General features: G+C 37.6%; 1 long non-coding RNA gene across 1 annotated transcript; it reads right to left on the bottom strand.

Annotated features, from left to right (window-relative positions):
* Positions 1 to 2,463: 2,463 nt before the first annotated feature.
* Positions 2,464 to 3,597, bottom strand: LOC130553762 (uncharacterized). Its single transcript, XR_008962903.1, has 4 exons — positions 3,521 to 3,597; positions 3,353 to 3,403; positions 2,953 to 3,021; positions 2,464 to 2,596 (listed from the first exon to the last, which is right to left on the bottom strand). It is a non-coding gene; the product is annotated as an uncharacterized LOC130553762 (long non-coding RNA).
* Positions 3,598 to 5,786: the final 2,189 nt, after the last annotated feature.

Genomic DNA, 5,786 nt, shown 5'->3' with positions numbered 1-5,786 from the left:
TAAAAGCTTCTCTTGCTGAGGCTGGAACTGTGGGATGGAGCGATAAAATTCTGGGTTGGTAATTTGAATCTCAGCCACAACTGCAGTGAGAGCAAGGGTGTTTCTGTCCACTTCGACTTTCTTGAAAGCTCTTGTCATGCTTCCTTCCTTTTTGTATGCATGAAGAACCTTTTGTATCTCTTGAGAACATCATCTGGACACTTGGCTGTTGAACATAAAAAAATAAACAAACAATTTTTGGTTTAAACTTTACTTTAACGTGTCCTTTTTACAGTGTATTTATACATTAAAGTTCTGAGTAATACTAAATAACTACATGTACTTACTATAGAGTTGGATTTGGTTTAAGTTCAGTTACATGTAATTATTCATATTTGATAGTTATCATATACATGTCCTAACATAAATGGCTTTACTATTTGCTCTGATGTTCCAGTGATTACTAATCTTGACGCCTCTGGTTAGCCAATGCATTCATAAACTCAACAGAGTTGTGTGTAATTGGTTGATTATAGTGCACAATGCTGTAAAATGCGTAAAAAGTATGATGCAACATGAACAGATAGAAATGTAATGCCACAATCTGCACTTTTCATTTTAACTGTATTACTATATTTAGTTTAAATGTGCAGGTGCATTTTTGGATCCAAGTCCCCATTAATGTTTGACCCGTGGCCAGGGTAAAGTCTAAGCCTTCCCCAGCCTTACACACGTTCCGCCTATGAAAACATTGGGCAAAATCATCTTCATCAAGAATAAATTCACATTAATAAATTAATAAGTTTTGAATTTACCTCGAACTGGAGAAAGCAGATCTTGACCTGTTTTTTGGGTTCTCTTTTTTGATTTTTTTTTGTGGCATCTTTCATCCTCCGATGAAGATGAAGGGAGGGAGGAAGACGATGAAGAGTTTAGCTCATCACTCTCACTACTAGTGTCTTTCTTCTTCTTTTTCTTTTCCTTGCCTAAAAGAAAGATTTTCCATTAAATTTGTCTGAGAGGTGGCTGTCACCTTTAATGTTGGCATTGCTTTCATAGTGTAGAGCTCATGTGATCGAACAGTCACAAAAAAATTGTCTACTCTCCGCTAACTGACCTAACACGTTAACATTATGCACGCTAGCCACCATTACTGATTTCTAACACACACTGTTCGGCGTGGTCTTACGGCTGTCAGAGCAGAAATGAAAGCTGCTGCTCTCCGTGTTTTCCGTCATCTCTGAGCATGTTCATATGTAAATTGTGAGCTTATTTTATCCATTAGATCAAAAGATTGGAAAAAAACACATTAATTTCCTGCCTATAGGCCCTTTCCTCGAAGAAATCAGGACAGAAGTGGTTGAAAGTGGACAAAAGAGGCAGATTAAAATACCAGGTGTAAACGGGAATGTGTTTCTCTCCTTGTCTTGTGATCTGATCGATCAAACACATTGTAATACCAGGTGTAAACACAACAGGGCCTTACAGTCAGTAAGAAAAATATCCATAATTATAACTTTATAAACTATAATCAATGGTTTACGGTAATGGCCGTATGCAAGTCTAGTTCCAGCAGAAGAGTGACCTCTTGTCAGGTCCCGGGTTTGATTTTCCTTTTCACTGTCTCACTTTCTCCTCATCACTACTCTGTTGCGCAGCTGACGCGGTTTGGCAATCAGCCGAGCGGCTCAGCAGCGCACACCTGTCTCTTATCTCTACTCGTCAACTCTCCCTTTTATATTCCTCTCTTTTCTTTCCTTAGTTGCTGTTTCGTTGTATGGTTTACCCCGCTCTTGCTACCTTCGGAATATTCTAATCTTGTTTTCTTCTAGTCGTAGTTACCTTGAGTGTTTTTGTTTGGAGTTTTGTTCCCGGGACTGACCTGCTGTTCGGTACTGGATCCTCCTTTAGTCTTCTTCACCGGTTGGGATTACGAGCTTGCCTTTTCCTTCTGGATCCTGTTTGCACCTCGATCGTCCCTCGCCCGTCTGACTACTCTCTGGATTTCCCTTTGGAAACTGTATGCCACTCGTCTGACCACACGCCTGTTTGACCCTGCCTCTGTCTCACCCTTGGGATTGTCGGAACTCTGTTCCGTTATTTTGTTTTTTGACTCTTGTCTTGCTGATTTATTAAATTATTTTGATTTGAATCTGCCCTTGAGTCCAGTTCTTCCGAGCGTGAAACCTCTGACCCAACACATGATGTATGAGTAACGTAAGATTAGGTGAGAGTAGACTGAAAATTTGTTTTAAAGTAAAAAATTAATACTGAATAAATAACAACAACAACATAAACCAGATTTTACACTTCTGACACTAACAATGGTCCATAAAAAGCATTTCTAAGTTTTTTTATTCTTTAAGCTAATAGCAAGTAACCACTCAAAGCAGTGTATTCATTTTATACATTGATTAGTCCTGTAGTCTTGTCAAATGTAGTCATGTATAATAAGCAATGTCACATATAAAAAGTGTGATTATATCTTACATAGCTAAGCATTACTCACCACAGACGGATGCAAGAGTGTGGCTAAGAAAGTCACGTTCTTGCTCTAATGCTTCTATCCGTTTCAACAGGTTGTCCACCGGTGATTCCTCAACAGCTGCCTAGAGTCCTTAACATAGACACATGCAATATCAATAATGACCTTACAACAACTAATCACCATCAATCATTGTTTATGTTCCATCCCTCTTAGTTTATTTTCCATCAAAGATTAGGTTTGATATTACAATCGCATCAGGATTGTGTAGTACACAGGTGTCAAACTCAGTTCCTGGAGGGTGGCAGCTCTGCACAGTTTAGCTCCAACCCTAATCAAACACACCTGATTCAGCTAATCAACATCTTCAGGATTAGTAGAAACTTCCAAGCAGGTGTGGTTTAGAGCTGGTTGGTGCTAAACTGTGCAGACCTGCGGCCCTCCAGGAACTGAGTTTGACACACCTGATAGATCATTAATCATCTCACCTTTTTCACTTTCACTTGGTCTGTCCAGAGAACAGCTAGCAGGAGTTGCAGTGTCTGGGTATGAGGCATCTGTAAAACAAAGTTAACATAGTTCTGATAACCATATACAAAAGTAAATAGTATGATCAAATTGTTAAAATGCTGAACTCTAAGTAAAAAAGTAGTAAAAAAGGGTAGTAAAAAAGTTAATCAAAGTTGTCTTAAAAAGAAGGTTTTTTGATGAAAGGTTTTGAACCACTTCGAATGTTGACTACTGTATTGAACAGGTTATACCACGTAATTAATATAGGTTACATCAAGTTGAACATTACAATAAATTAAGGTATGGTGTGGATGTACAGTAACTGCATGATGGCGTGTACAGAATATATTTCAGATTATTAATTTATAAATTACCAACCTGGGTTACTTTCACGATCCACAGACTGCTCGGCGACCTCATTCTCCTCATCTGTGTAAATAATAGTCATGTAGTAAAATGTATAGCGAAGCCTAATGGAGAGTGACTGAAATGATTAACGAGCTATTATCAAGTAGCCACAGGACCATGCACATTTTTCTTCTTTACCTAAAACAGGTAGACCACGGGGTCTTTTTGCCTTCCTCCCCCGCAACATTGGACTGTGGAGTATCAAAAACCGGTCTCTGGAATCAGAGGTCAAAAATACAGTTTCTTAATTTTATTGCTTGTGTCTGTGATCATGTTACAATTGATTCAACACAAAATGCTTTAGGAGCAGACTCAATTAATTGTCTTATATTACAGTAAATAATCAATAACTATTTTAAAACTCTAATCTCCATACCTTCAATCTGACATCAGCCTTTAAAGTTTAAAAAGAAGGGGGAAAAAGACCGCCAGCGCCAGCTACTGCTCTGACTGCACATGCGCATGACGCATCTTGGCGGGGCAAATGCAGAACTCTGATTGGGTGTTTCACTTCCGTATTTCAACTTTATTAAAACAAACTATTTTTTAACTATTTTTAACTATTTTATTAACAAACTAGACTTTTATTACCAACAAAAACAGAACCAAAACACCCACGAGGGGGTAAACGAACAGGTAACAAAATGATAAACAAACAACCGGACCTAGGCTAAACTAACACTAAACTAGACAATACGGATAAACTAAACACTTACTAGGACAGGGGATTCACAGCAAAACACCAGGACACAGCGAACATGGAGCGTAGGGTAGACATCAAACGGTGAGCACAACAAACGTAATACACGCAATATACGAGCACAAGACAAAGAAACAAGAGGGTATTTAAAGGAAAGACAAACGAGGGATAAAGACACGGGGCAGGTGTGGGAAATCAAACACTCAGGGAAAGATAACAAGGAAACGAGAGGAGCGGGCCAATGACAAGACACTGGAGAGAACGTATATTATTGTCAAAAAGACAATAATATGTTTCTCTCCACACATAACCAAAGACTTTGTCATGACTCTGCTACAGGACCAAGAAAAACATGACTCAATGAAGCAGAGCCATGACACCCCAGTAACAACATCAGACAACTTTGATGTATATTGTTTTAATTGAACGAATTGAATACGCCCAGTTAAATATGACCTATACCAAGAATGTACAGTTCCAGTAATTCCAATCGACTCCATCCGGCTTAACAAAATATCATGCGAAATTGTATCAAATTCTGCACTAATATCGAGTAAAACCAGTATCGATAATGATCCTGTGTCAGTGGCTAACAATACGTCATTATAAATTTTAACTAAAGCAGTCTCGACACTATGGTGTGCACGAAACCCAGATTGAAATTTTTCATACAACATGTTATCAGAAAGATGATGGACCCCCTACCTGTTCTGCAACGATCCTTTCCAGGACTTTAGAATAAAGGGTAAGTTTGAAATGGGACGAAAGTTATAATAATTACTTGAATCAGCCCCCGACTTCGTAAGAAGAGGAGTGATCACAGCAGTTTTAAGTGAGGATGGAACAATGCCTGAGGTAAGAGAAGAGTGTATAATATTTGTAATAAAAGAAGAAAGAGAGGATACACAGGTCTTCACCAAAGATGTAGGAATAGGATCTAGATAACAGGTAGTTGTGTTAGATGTTTTGATAGATCTAACTACTTCATCCACACTTGGGAGTGTGAAAGTAGAGAGGGTGGAAATTAGTGGTTGGTTTGGACGGATACAAAAAACATGGCTACCTTTATTCAACCCTAGGATTTGCTGGTGAATATTATCTACTTTTTTATTAAAAAAAAAAGATGTACTACTTAAAAGTAAATGCAGCACATATGGCATGTAAGGACAGTAACATTTCTAAATGTCGCTTCAAAACAACTTTTTGTGTATTTTTTTTTACATTGGGACCTCAGCAAATTCATAAACAGATGAAAATCAGACACAAAACCAGAACTATCAATGCCACCAAAGAGCAAAACAACAAACGTATAGCTGCAAAATCGTTTATATCACTAGTGCGTGTCAGCAACTCATTAACCCTTCACAAGTCATTGTAACGGTTCAATGTGTAGGCGATTGTTCTAAGGTACACTAAAAAATATTATTAGACATGTTTTTAATATGGATGAGATTGTGCTAAAATTTTATGATTTTGGATAAATCAAAATTTGTTTTTGCTTGATTAATGAAACAGCAATTTTATGGTATAACTAGTTCTGTTTCAGGAATTAATTTACAGTTTACCAAATTTAAATCTGAACGGCGGCATGAAAAATGCACATTGCATTGGAAGATAGTTCGTTTTCATTAGTTTCTGGAATCAGGACAAAATATATATATTTTCTTTATTTGCTGTTATAAATGCCATTAAAACTTGCTTATA

Source organism: Triplophysa rosa, linkage group LG5, assembly GCF_024868665.1.
Source record: "Triplophysa rosa linkage group LG5, Trosa_1v2, whole genome shotgun sequence".
NCBI classification, from domain to species: Eukaryota; Metazoa; Chordata; class Actinopteri; order Cypriniformes; family Nemacheilidae; genus Triplophysa; species Triplophysa rosa.
This window is presented reverse-complemented; position numbering and strand designations above follow the sequence as displayed.